Source organism: Gallinula chloropus (genome assembly GCF_964237585.1).
Source record: "Gallinula chloropus genome assembly, chromosome: 4".
NCBI lineage: Eukaryota > Metazoa > Chordata > Aves > Gruiformes > Rallidae > Gallinula > Gallinula chloropus.
The window spans coordinates 16,015,986-16,029,986 of NC_140088.1; the positions used below are offsets into that span (position 1 = coordinate 16,015,986).

Consider the following 14,001-nt stretch of genomic DNA (forward strand, 5'->3'; position numbering starts at 1 on the left):
TCATCTGATGTGTGACAGAAGGTTAATCTGATGAACAAGCTGAAAGGATATTGTCAAGCTGTTTCAGGCTCCAAGCTTGTCCTCTGTAAAATGATAATCTAGTGCTTGAAAACTTGTCTCCTAAAAATGTTAGTGTTTTATGAGAATGTTCAAGTCTTTATAAAAGCAACGCTGACTGTAAAATCCCACCATTTGCTTGAATTGAGTTTGTTGGAAATGGCTATGTCCAACTTAATTCACAGATCTATGCATACTTCTGCTTCAAGGCAGAAAACAAAATGCTTATTTTGCTAAAATTGAAGTGTTGAATAAAACACAAAAGCTTCTGTACCTGTGGGCTGAGCCCTTGCATTCATTTGGCCGTTACGTACTTGCCAGTTCATCATCTGAAGGAGTTCAGTAAGGCTAATTAATAATGCTTAATAATGCATAAGGCTGTCACTTCTTCCCCAGAAAGCAAGCCCAGTCTTTATTTGTAGCCACACCATTCTTATGTAGTCTTTTTGCAAACCCTGTCACTGTTATGAATACTCCTGTTTCACCTTCTTCCTTGCTTTATGAAATAGCCTCTGTTTAGCTCTTTCAGTCAAAGACAAAGTTCTTCTAGATTGCAGAGATGGCCAGATGAGCCCAGGACTATCACTGCACTTCAAAATGTGGCCTGAATAATTAATGTTTTATTATTTAAACATGTCAATTGGGCCCTTATCCCAATGAAAATATTGTTTTGAATAATTAAATAGATTTAAGCTGCATTAGGCTAAGTGAATATTAGAAATGGAATGCAGATGTTGACAAGTATTTTGCATGACTTAATTATGTTTAAAAACAAGTTATCTGTGACTTTACTGTTTTTGTTATTTTTTCCAAAGTTCACATGACTGGATTTTACCTCATGTAGAGGGTCATTAGAAATTAATTCTAAGCCTGTGTGTCTGAGCACTAGCTGGATGGTGAAATCTGTGTCTTTCATTTGTGTGCTGCAAAGAGGTCGGACAGTATGACCTACTTGAGGTCCCTTCTAGTCCACCAGTGCCTCTTCTATTAATCTGTGTGCTAGCTGCAAGCTCTGACATCCTCTTGCAGACATCAAAGCCAAACCCCAACTTGCTTGGAAAAAGCTGAGGGGCATGTGGGCACGAACAAGAACAGCATCCACCTCCCAGCATGTGCAAAATCTCAGGCAAAAAGAAGGAATGCTGTCTCAGGCTTCTTCAGTCTCAGCTCCTGCCTTCAAATATTTGTTTGGAAAAGTCAGAATTATTTTGTGTTTAAAATTGCCCGTAAACTTGCACTAACTCTGGGGAGGCCAGCACTCAATCTTCTGCAATTTGTGTTCAGCGAGTGGTTTGTCATGACATTGTATATTTTTAGTGCATGGTGTGAGCAATGAGTTTAGTCTGACCTTTTCATCTTTGTTGCTCTGATCTTGAATTCTTTTAAGCTGTTGAGCAGAAGTCGTCTTTTGTGTTGTAGAGACTGGAGAAAACTAAGCTACCATATTCTCTCCCACACAGAGGATTTTCCTACTTTAGTTTAGGGGCAGAAGATTTGAAGCTGGAATCTTTGGTTTCTCTTCTTTGCTTTCTCTTCTTTGTTTTTCCCTTGATCTCCTTTCCGAGTGTGGTTAAATAATTTTATTCTTCAAGCCTCAGTTTCCCTTTTTTTTTTTTTTTTTTAAATACTGGGATATATTCTTATTTTGCATTTTTTTCTTTCTTAATATTTCATAATGTTCCTATGGGGTAAATAATGAGTTGACCTGCTGTTCACCCCAGAGCAAGACCAGTGCTGTAATTTATTACTTATTTCTCTTCCAATCTCTTTTTCCAGTCCTGGTGCAGAATCAAGAGAAAACACTGAAAGAATTACCAAGAGAACTGAGGGGGCCCAGAGATCTGAGGCTGTTGGTTGGTTTTGGTGTATTTGTTTATTGATTTGCAGGTGACTTCTTAAAAAAAATTAGATTCTGTGAAAACACAAACATACCTGCAAATTATGAATGACGCATCTGTTAAACAAGTTTCTAAAACACTTCCTTCTTGTAGAGTCAAAGCTAATGCAGAACAATGGATGTCGTAGTGAAGTGCTCCAGCATGACAGGAATTTAAGTTGATTAGAAGATACCATAACACTGTGGTGTGTTTTAGGCTTTCAGTATTTTAGTTGAATGTTCTGTAAACCTACGGCGGGCTGGTTTACACAGTTTTGTTTGAAAGGGGAGATAGTTTCTTGATAGGATAGTTAACGGGAAATCATTGAAACAGCAGTATTAATTATAGACATTTTTTATTTCATAAAGTAATATCCTGTCTTTTCAATATGAATCTATTCTGACTTTGAGACCCAAATATTTGGGAATAGGTACTGCCCCCCCCCCCCCTTTTTTTTTGTTACCATAATGGAATAATCTGTACAGAGATTATTAGTCCTGTTTATGAAACTCAAATACCATGTGGCATAGTCTAAGATCTTTTTGACCATGGCCCCTTCTGCAGACCCTGTGAAGGTTAGTGAATTTTAAACGTGCAAAAGGGCAATGAGTACAGATAACACTAGTGGTATTGCCAGGAAATTTGGAAGGTGAATCCCAACAATGAGACTGCTGTGCAGGTGTGAACCCTGAAGACTAAAACACATGCCTGAAAAGGCAATGAAGTTCTTTTGGTTTATGGCTTAGAGAGATAGTTCAGAGATATGTTTGCCCACTACAGTCATGATAACAGGTAAGTTCAGTGAGGTTTGCCTCTGTTTTTACTTTGATATAAATTTCTGCTTCTCACCTGGTGATTTGGTTGCCATTCAGGCCCAAGGCCAACTACCCTCCCGTGGTGGGACAGCAAAGGTCCATGAGTCAGTCCATCAACCACAGGACTGTGCCTCCAGGTCTGAGCCCTGTGTATCTCTGACTGTAGTGTAGGAGTTGATAGGGTTACTCCACCCACTGATTCCCATTCACATGAGCTGTGGTGGAACAGCTGGAGGGGTTTTTTTTCTAGTTATTTACTTTGCTGCTGGACTTCATGTCTCAACTATCTTTTAAGAAAGTACCCCAGCATAGTCCCTCTCCACCAGCCTACTGTGCTGTGGGAAGCCTTTTGTTCCTTTAGTCTGTTCTATCCTAGAGTTACTTCTCTAGCTTCAGACCCTTCATAAAAAAGATTGTTGGGCCCATGTACATTGAAAGGTAAGAAAGGAGCTGATCTTCCTTAACCTGGTAGAAGTCAGGATAGCATGTAGTGCATCTGCTTCAGGTTAGGTAAGCAGTGGGCAACAAAAAGGGAGGGAGCTCGATAAAACTCCGAATACATGTGGGAGGGAGCCTCCCAAAAATAGGCTTTTGTTCTTGTGGTTGCACTGTGTTTGTGTGGTCTCTGTTCCTGGCAGAAGTGTATGTACCCCAATGCTTTGGTGGAAGGAAAAAACCCTTCTAGCTGTTGAGAACCCCTGAAGGAACTACATCATCATTACAGGGCCTGGAACAAGCGATATTAACCATTGGGGAAATGATCCTGTGATTGTTTCAGCATAAAGTAGTGTTGTGGTGGTGTATGGAGCAGTTAGATTTTGTGATAGCAGTGGTCATGTCAGCCTGCACTAATTTTGGTGCTATATTTCAACAAATGGGAAGTAACGACATCGAAACATCCAGCCAAATTTTAACGGCTTTTAAATCAAGAGATAAATCTCTCAGTAAAACAGCGTTGCAGAGACTGTACATATCTATGGAAGCTTTGAGCTGAATGACACATGTATAATCACTTGATCTAGGTTACGAAAGGATTGAACACTGTCAGCAGGAGCATTCAAAGGCCTCTCCATATCAGTTGAAGAGAATCTCCGTTCCTTGTTTCCTAATTGCCATGATGATAGAACACAAAGTTTTACCGCTTTGTTGTGGTTTTATTCGAAGACATGAAATGACTTACAATCATTAATCAACAATTTGTAATCCAAAAACCCTTCAGGTACATTTGTTGGGAGTCACTCATCTATATAATCACAGGCATGATAACAGAAGTGCTTACAGTCAAAGTTGAGTGGTTAGGAGTTGCCACCTCTCAGCTGCTGCCTCAGCAGAGGCAAAGTGCGACTGAGGATGTGTTGCATGTTCCAATGCAAAGTAAGATGGTTTTGTATGAATCCTGGTACCCACACTAGCTTATTCCTGTTGTTCTTTCACTTCAGTAAGCTGACAGCACACGCAGGTCAGTTGCCAAGTTTCAGTTAGCGGCGTATAGCAGTAAAACATTGTAAGATTACAACTGGTCTTCTCCTTATGGCCTAAAAATGTTTAAAAGTAAGATTAACTCATATTTGAGGTGAGTGAATATAGAAACTATGTTGTCTTATACATTGGAATTTAGACTTTTGTTTATACCATAAAAGTATTATTAAGAGATCTAGTTATGTAATGGCTGTAATTCCTTCTCCTCTGCCCTTTCTTCCCATCCTGTGTGGAGTAGCAAAGATCAACCAGCATGGTCCTGCGAATCAATGGTTTACATTGGAAACAAGAGATGTGATTCAGCTCTGAATTCTTTCTGCAGCACTACATGGTACCCCATTGTTGATGGAGCTGTTCCAGACTAATTTATCTTTCAAATTACATTGCAAAAAAATTAATTCAAGACTAGGAAAGAGCTAAACAGCATTTGCCCCTATGCACAATGACCAATTAATGTCTTGACTGACTGTGGGTTTTCCTTAAATCTGTACAAACAGGCTGGGAAAAAAAATACTGATTTTTCATTGTTGAGTAGCATTCACTGCTGTTTCTTGTGGAGTTTTATATTACCAGCAGTGGATCTCTCTTCTGGTGGGAGTGAGAGGGATCAGAAAGATTTCTATATATGAGAAACATCACTGTGGGAATTATGTCTGACTTGAGACATTGAATGAAGCATATGGCTCACCCGCAGAACTTGAACCAGTTAGGAGTGACCCTAGGTGCAGGTATTATGCCAAAAGGGAAGACGAGGACGAGGGGACAGAGGGTGATTTCAGAGCCTGGTGCCTATGTTCTAGTTGCTGTTCCAGCTGTGTTTCCTCTGGGTTTACTGCAGGATGTTTGAAAATGTGGTTCCTTGTTAATCTCGGGCAGCCTCTGTGATTGATGCTTCCCCTTAATCGTAAAAGGAGTACGTTACTGCTTCTGCTTAATTTGTGTGTATTTCCTGCTTTATTATTGTAATAATGATTTATTGTGTTAGATGATGGAAGTTTTAGAACCTATTAGCCTTTTTGGGGGGTTGAAGCTGGGTGCTCTGGCATGTGAATGAACTTCTTCCCAGTGACGGTCTGCTCCTAGAACGTTACATTAAACCCAAACATAACGTGATAATGAAAAGGCAGTGGTGTGTTATCTCTTAATTTAATAAAAACAGGCGGCTTGAGTATAACCAGCTTTTTAATGCTGCACATAGGCAAATTTCAGCTAATCTGGATCCCGCTTGTCCTCTCATAATATCTGTAAGTAAAAAATGAAAATAAAGGAACATTCAGAGAAGAGCAATCAAGGTGCTGTACAGAAAGATGAGTGAAGAAATGGTAGAAAGGGGGAAATGTCTGGAGCTTAACTAGAGGAAAACTTTGTTTATAATAATTTTTACTCTCCTAAGATGTCCTGCTGTTTCTCCAGTCTCTCCCAGGCAAGCTGCAGCCTGCAGAAAATTCCTGTTGAAGCTGTTGCTTAACTAGGTGCATCTTTCTTCTAAGGAAGGGTAGAAAACAGAGCGGCTAGAGTATGAATAGCTCCACTGTTAACAATGGAAAATTTGTCAAGAAAAAGCAGACCCCAAAGCAGACGCTACGGCCGTATAAGCAGCCGTGATTCTTTGGGAGTAATCTGAGACAGTTTGGTACCTGCCAGGGGAGCTGTTGTTTCAGGCTGGCACATGGATAGATACGTAAGGGAGTAGTTTGGGCACATTTTAGCTGACTATCGAGAAGTTGTTTCTGAGTGTGAAATCTGTTAGACCAGCTGTTCCCAATGGTTTCTGTTTGTGCCTCTGGTGGTGAACTCACCCCAGCAGAGCTTGCGACCCTAAACACTAATATAAACAATCGCATCTCTGTCAGGCTTGCGACCCCACTCTGTGCGTCTGTGACCCTGCTGGAGGTTATGACCCCTGGTTTGGGAATCGTTGGGGTGGACTGTCAGATAGTCCTGCTGGGGAAGCGCTGATATGCCCCATCCAGGCCAGGATCATCACAACAAATGCCTTCAGATCTCACAGTAATTTGTAGGCCCCTGCCACCAGTTGGAGAGTGCAGCCTATTAGAGCTGACATGTCGCTTTGGTACATCAGGAACATCTCTGAGATCAAAAGGTCATAGTCCTCCCACGCTGCCGCAGCCTTTCTTCACGGACTCGCCTCTTCGTCTTACTTCCCTGTCAGTTGGCTGGCAGCGAGCCCTGGCTCCCGCACGGCGCGGCTGATTCGACTGTCGCTGCTGGATGTGTACCAGCTGCAACTCCTGCCCCACCACTTCTCCATCCTGCTGCTTCTCCCAAGCCACACTTTCAAAATGTTTCCCCCTTGAGCACTCCTGACAGTCTCCGCTGAAATAATTAAAAGTTACATTCAAAGTACTTAAAAACTATATAGGGCAGTGCTAGTGAATGTGGGCTGAGTCGTCCCCTATGTTTTGTAAAATTAATTCTGGTATTCATATACCTGTAGGTAATGAGCACAGTCTTACAGATGTGGGATGTTGATGGAGAAATAAACAGAAAGTGGCCTTGCAATTGCTGCTGTGGTCTGCAAAGCCATGCAGACAGACTTTCTAATATAAGATGCCAAGTTACATCTGATTTTTTAAGCTTTGTTCTGCCGCAATCTTAAAGGGAGATAAACAACAACAACACCACCTTGGGTTTTTTAAAGCACTCCCTACTATAATACAAAGTAGTAACATTTTAATAGCTTACTGACTTGATAGTCCAAGGCCATTGACTTCATAATTTACAGTCATGGAAGTTTGACTGTGGTATCACTGCATAAATCCAGCAAGGGGAAGAGCTTGCAACAGATAATTTAGTTTTACTTTCCCGCCCTTCACTATATCCAGGAAATTGCCAATGATAGTAAGGAAAGAGGAGGAGATGGTGAAAAATATAACAGTTGGTTTTCATTTAGTTAAAAAACTGTACTTCATAAAATTAGCTTGGATTCAGTCTGTGCAAGTTTTATTTCAGAGCCCTTCTATGGAGCACTTTGTTTAGAGATGTTGTTGGACTGGTTTTCTGTCAGGCAGGTGTGTAGGGAGCTTTCAGCTGAAAATGAGAACAGCGAAGTCAAGTTGTGTTGTATGTAAAGCATGCAAGGAAATAGAGCCAGAAGATCTTATGTTATAGGCAGGTTACTATACACACTACTCCCCAATGAAAAAATTGCTTGAAACTTCGTATCTGTAACTTGATCATCCCTTAAAAACTAATTACATGTTGAAAAAGGGAGCATAAAGTCTCCTCCATCTGTCCAGGTTGGATATGGTGCACAAAACGGCATATCCGATTCATAGGACCTCTTAGGTAATCAGATTAATATCTCCTGAACTGAATTTACCCTTTTCATACTGAGTCTTTCATATGCCATGTTTCACATATCACACTCTGTTGAAGCTCTGCGGCTTTTCAGTAATTTCCTTGAAATCTATATGTGGTATGTCTGCACTCTTTTGAGCTGTTCTTGAGACATGCATCAATTAAATATGTTTCTGGCACTCTCTTAATGGCATAGTTTCCCTGGAGTCAAAAACTGCTCCAAAAACTGAGATCATTTGTTTAACTTAAAAGCAAAAGGGTATGGAACTGCAGTTTCAGGCTTCAACAGTTATGCCACTGTACCTTTGAAGGAAGAGAAAAAAAAAGTCTTAATGTCTTACACACAGAATAAATAAATTCTTAACTTCTTAAAATATCTGATTTCATCCAGTTTTTGCTTCCCTTGCTTGTCTTTTAATTTTAATTCCTTTTTTTTTTTTATATGGTAGATTTTCAACTTCTTATCAAATTTCATTCTCAGATTTGTAGAGAACCCGTGAGCTGGATTTTGTCTTCTAAAGAAGAACTGTATATATTGCAGGGTGGTTCTTAATTAGAATTATCAATAACCAATCTGAATCCAGAATTGGATTTTAAATGGTTGAAGCTTTGGCTCTAGGATATTTTGGGAGTATGTACTGTATAGGAGTTGACTGCTGTTTTTTTCAAATACATTGAGAGTACAGGTACATAAATTCCCATATTCTACCAAATCACTCCAGTAAGATACATTCTGTGCCTCAAATATCTCTTAACCATGTGTGCTCAAAGTCATCATGGAGGCAAAAGGGTCTGTGTCAATGGCTGGTCCTCAAATCACAGCCACAGCTGGCATGTTCTCAACAGGGAACCAGCGTAGGCAAGTAAGGATCAGAAAAACAATGCATGCACAGGGTAGCTATAGGGGGATGAACACCAACTCTTCTCCCTGGTTGACACTGTTATGCCAAATTATTCACTAACGTAGACTTGTGCCTTAAAGAGATGAAATGTTTTCTCTTGGGTGCTTTTTATATGTCTGGCAAAACAGACCCCTTACAAAGATCAGTAGGAAGGGTTAGTAATAAGCTGTGATGCCCATTGCCTGACTGTGGTAACTTGTGGTTACTGAGGTCAGGTAATTCTTGATCATGAGAAACAACAGGGTGCATTTCAGCAGGATATCTGCTCAAATCCTAGCCAGCAGGATTTGACAGGCTCATTTGTGCTGAAGCCTGAGCTGCCATGACTTCCATTTACTGTTGTTTGTGGTACAAAATAAGACATTCTGCCGGCCTGTGGTCACATCTCAGCTGCAGTGACCATATTCCCTGAGTACCAAATTCTGGGGTCTAGTCATCCTTAACATCTGCTGCTGAATGATCTTTCATAACCCACATCCATCTCCGTTTTCCCTTGCTGTTCCCTCTGTTTTTAGCTCTAAACTGCTAACGTTGACCTTCTGCTTTGAGTTGAAATCATGGCAGTCATGGTGGAGAGTTATTGAATGTTGTTAAATTGCTGTCTGCTGCAAACTGCTACCAGCTGAAAGACAAGTGACTAAGAGGAAGATGGGCCTGCTAGTTTTTGGATGCTTCAGAAGTCTGTAAAACTTTTCCTGTTAATGTTCAATTAGAATGAAGTTTATTCTAAACTTCAGGGTCTTCAAGCTAATACAGCAACTATCAGTGATCAAATCTGAATTTCAAGAGGAAGAGTTCATGGTGGGTTCAGGTTAAATGCCAAGAGGTTCCTTGGAGTCTATAGTTTGTTCTGTTGACTGTTCAACCAAATGCAAACTAGCAAAGAGTGGTCACGTTATTTTCCTCCAGGTTAGCATGAGGTAACTCCGAACAGCATGGGATACACATGTCAAGTGCTTTATGTCCCTAGAGTTCATTGTCGTGGTTTATGGTAAACAGCTGTCCAGTTCTTCTTTTCCTGAGGGTGTATCTGCTTCTTAGTCACCTCTGTGATGATCATGTGAGCTAGTGTGAAATAAGCTGTTGGAATCCAGAGGGTTCCACCAGCAGATGAGTCACAGAGGCAAGAGAGGTCAGCACAGACTAATCTTTCTTGTATTAACCATGTGCGGCATCGTTATATCCTGAGATGAGCCTGCCTTCTGTAAAAATGAAATCTCTTTTGTCTGGACAGGAATATCCTATGGGTAGGAGGAGACTGTATCACCTTAGTGCCATTCTGACTATGTGAAGGACTCAGAAAACTTATTTTAATGAGCTGTGGATTTCCCTTAGGTATGGATACCTCACTTACCTTACTCTTAACAAGTCTAGCAGGCTGCATAGTAATTGTAAGGAAGTCCTAATAGGAGAGCTTAGCCCTATTGAGGCCAGTTTTGAGTTTACTGTAGCTTCAGCCCAGGGTTTGCTGGTTGTTCTTTTGCATCAGTAATTAAGGTGGCAGAAATGTACTTGCAGATTAATAAATAAATACAACTTGCTGTGTCTGTAAAACTGTAGATTTTCAGCAGAGTTCATGATGAAGTATTTCATATTTTGATTGTGCTGAATTTTTTTTCTGACAGCTGTTGTTTCAATGAAAAAAATAAGTGTTTTATCAGAAGGGACATGTTCTGTGGAGATGTTTGCTCTGATAAAATAAAAATCTTGAAGATGAGAGGAGATGAGGCTGAGGTTCTTGATCAAAACTAGAGACATGCTACACAAAATAGCATCTGGGTTATTGTCTATGTGTTTGGTTTTTTCTCTCTCACCATCCTTGCACCTTTCCACCCCCTAAAAAAGTTGTTTTGCAAAGTCTTGCTTTTGCTAAACCAGTGAAGAATAAAAGCAGAATAAACCATTTACCAGTTGGCCCTACTTCTTAGCTCCATGTGAAACTGTGTGGTGTTTATTTTGCGTTTTACACCGGTACCTGTGGTAGTGGCATGCCATATGTTAATCACTCTGATAAACCGTTACCTGCCAGTGGTCACCTTGCACGTAGTGGTGAGCGGTCCCTATACTCAATGGGGCATTGAAAATGTTTGAGAGCTTGCTGCCCAGTTTCAGCAGTTTAGTTGCTTATGCTGTGTTATTACTTCAGAATTTAATAGCTGTTTCTGGTTATGATAAAGTTGGTTTAAACCTGCAAGCTTTTTAAAACTGAATTTGTCGCTTCCTCTTTGCAGTGTGGTTTCCTCCTTTGGTACCTTCAAAACATTGCGGTCCGGGGTGTTGGGTGAGGTGACATGTCCTATTTACGCTCCATTGGAAAAGACTGCGTCACGGCACTTAAAGCTCTGTGGGGTTTTCTTAATTCAGATGCTCAGATGTGGCTTCCTGTCATCACCTGAATACTTACTTTGAATGCTAAAATGAACTTGCTAACTTCAGTATTGGTATCTTAAGTTTAAGAAGATGAAAGGCGTAGATTTTACTGTTACCGGTGTGTGCTGTGAGCATAGTGGTGATCAAAACATTACACGGCAAAGTCCCTCATAGTAGAAGAAAGCCTCTCCTTTGTCTCCTTGGCTGCCTCTGCTGCCTTTCCCGTCTTCTCTAGCTCCACAGCCACAACTCTATTGATTGAATTATTGAGGCAGTCACGCTCTTGTTGACACACAGGCTTTTCAAACTTCAAAGACCTAGCGATACCAACCTGTGTCAGTAAAAAGAGGTAGGAGGGCCCAAAGGGAACAATCTTTTTTTACCCCTTTGCCTTGTAGAATCTTGTGGTGCCCTGACTGGTGCTCATCAGTATAAACTCTTCGGGCCGGGGACTTATGTCTTCACTGTCTAAGCTTTTATAGCCCTGAGCATCCTGTCAACATTAGCTGATAAACCAGATGATGATAATTTTTTTTCATCCATGCTTATCTTCTTTTGTCTCACTTGACCATGTAGTGGCAACAGAGCAGATGTATTAATACAATGTCCTTCCTCTGCCCTGTCTCTGATGACATTAGAGATGCAATGTGCGGACAGGTTCTGCGATCACAATAGTTGTAACAGAACAAATAAGCCAGGAAGCAAAACTTAAAAGTGTTTATTCGAATTTCTTACTCCACCAAACACTCAAATGCCCCTGCCATATTTACCTGCAATTTCCCAAATCTTGCAAAGGAAAGTATTGAAACAGGCACATAGGAGATGTGTTTCATTGGAAGGCTGTATTTGTTATACCTATTTATTAATCTATACACATTTTATTAATTAATAATGTACTTAATCCATTAACTGGGGGCTCTTTCAAAAGACAGCATTCTTTTTCTTTTCATAGCTAATTCCTTAATTATAAATCCACTTATTTTGTTGCTGTTAAATGTGCTGATGGTTTGAAGGCTATCTTTCCTGCTGGCTCAAGTTAGTAAATACTTAATAAATTTTGAGGTGGAATAGTCCTGCCTGAAGGCAGGAGGAAAAAAATGTTTTCTCATCTGGAGCCCTCTGGCTGATGTTAGATTGTTTTGAACAGAACTTGAGGAAACTCTGCTTTTTCCCAAAATCTGAACCCTGCAGATAGAATAACTACTTTCCTCTAGAAATGAGCAATAAATTTTTTAATGGAAAAACTACTTTTGTTGGTATGCTGCAGCTAGTGATTAATAGCATACACACAGACCTAGGACATCCCAAATTTGGGCCTAATGAGAACCCTGGTGTGCCAAATCTCTTGCAGTACACATCCCCTCATAACTCACAGCCCACTTCTCTCATTAATCCCAGGATAACATTAAACTACCAGTAAGTCATAGCCCTCAAATGTTGACATTCCTTGAAAAAGTAACTGGCTTTAATGTCAGTGATGAACTTACTGTAACCAAGGTGTGTTTAGAGAGAGTGTTTTGAATCTCACCTCATGGTCAACATCAACATTATCCTAACACCTAATATAGATGAAAAGCTTTTTCAGAGTATTGACACAAACAACTGTGTCTTCTTCTTGCATCTGGAGTTAGGAAAATATTTGCTAAAAACAGACTGTACATTTTTAATAAACTTCAGTGTTACTGTAAGTCACCAAGCCGAGAACTCTACAAACCAGAGTCTCTTTCCTCATATCCTTGGACTGTCAAACACAAGTAGAACAAGCTGTTCTGCTGGCTTATCATTTTATTTCATCTTTGATCTGGAGACTTCATATCCAGTCTGTCAGCGTGGAAGCTCATGCTCCCATTTAGTTCTTTGCTGAATTTCTAAAGCTGTTGAGAAGGTCACTGATGATGTAGATACTGTGTTGTGTAGTGAAACTAGTAAGTTGGCAAATTCATTTTGCATGAGACTATAAAAAACTGTCTGATGGTGATGACATTCAGCTACTAGTGACCTGTACTGTCAGCACACCAGTGACCTAAAGGTGAAACAGAATTTCTCCTAAAGCAAGTCAGTTTCCTGACTTCGGCCAACCCAGTGACCCAGCAGTGAAAACTGTACCTTATTACATGGCCGAAGACTGAGTCAGACTCCCCAAGTAACTACACTTGCCAAAAACTGGTGGATAGTCCTTATTTTCTGACCCTCTCTTACTACCAGTTCCCATCTGGAGGTTCCCTGTGGTTCTAGACTTAAGGCCCTGCGTATCATTGAGATACTTATAACTACAGGTATCATTTATTTTATATATATAGACACCAAGTTATTACTTATATTAGTTTTGAGTTATTTCCTTGTTGGCTAAGAAGGAATGTGTATGTAAACAAAGGCTTTTGCTCTCTGTCCAGACTGTTCTCCCAGCAGCCTTACTGATAGGGTGGGTAATCCAGTGCCTGTGAAGTCAGTCAGCGACGATGCCGGGGAACCTGCTTCTGGCCTCTGGATAAATCTTGGAGGAGACAGGTCACTGATAAGGGAGAGTCATGCTGTTTACACTTCCATGCTTGTGCAACTAATATTGCAAAAGGAAACAAAAGATAATGTAACATAGTTTTAAAAATACATTGGTCCTTCAGCCTTTACAGATAAATACCTGATGGGCCATAGGTGGACAGAGTAAATCCATGTGTTACACTCCCCTTGACTCTGTTTTCATTTCCAAGATAAAATCTGTTCCCCTAAAAAACTTGCAACTTATACTGAAGATGACTGTAAATACTTGTGACTAATTTATGTTTCCTAAAAATGTTCAAATCACTGTATGCACTGTCAGTGCATACAAGAATGCTGAGATGAAGGGACGCTTTACTTCTAAATCCTAGCAGCTAGGAACTTTTCTGAAGGTTAATTTTCACTTGTGAATTCAGTGCTGTGGAATGGTGCCAGATGTGCTCCACAGTGTGATGCTTTCCCAGGCAACTCCCAAGATGGACAGCGGGACTGAAAGCTCTCTTCTTTTGGACTCAACAGCATACTTGCACACAACTTTTGCAGGACATCTTCATGGCTTAATGGGTTATTCCCTTTATCTCCTTGTCTGGTTTTTAGCCCCTTTTTAAAGATTAGCTATACTTCTGTGTAGTTCTACCACAGCCAAATAAAGGCAATGTAAATGCGAGGAAAGAATGCAAGTTT

At 40.4% G+C, this 14,001-nt stretch overlaps 1 protein-coding gene across 1 annotated transcript in view; it reads left to right on the plus strand.

Moving 5' to 3' along the window:
* RAD51B (RAD51 paralog B) overlaps window positions 1-14,001 on the plus strand; it is a gene marked incomplete at its 5' end in the record, with an annotated part of 370,396 nt that overhangs the window by 159,855 nt on the left and 196,540 nt on the right. The gene's annotated exons all lie outside the window — the stretch shown is intronic.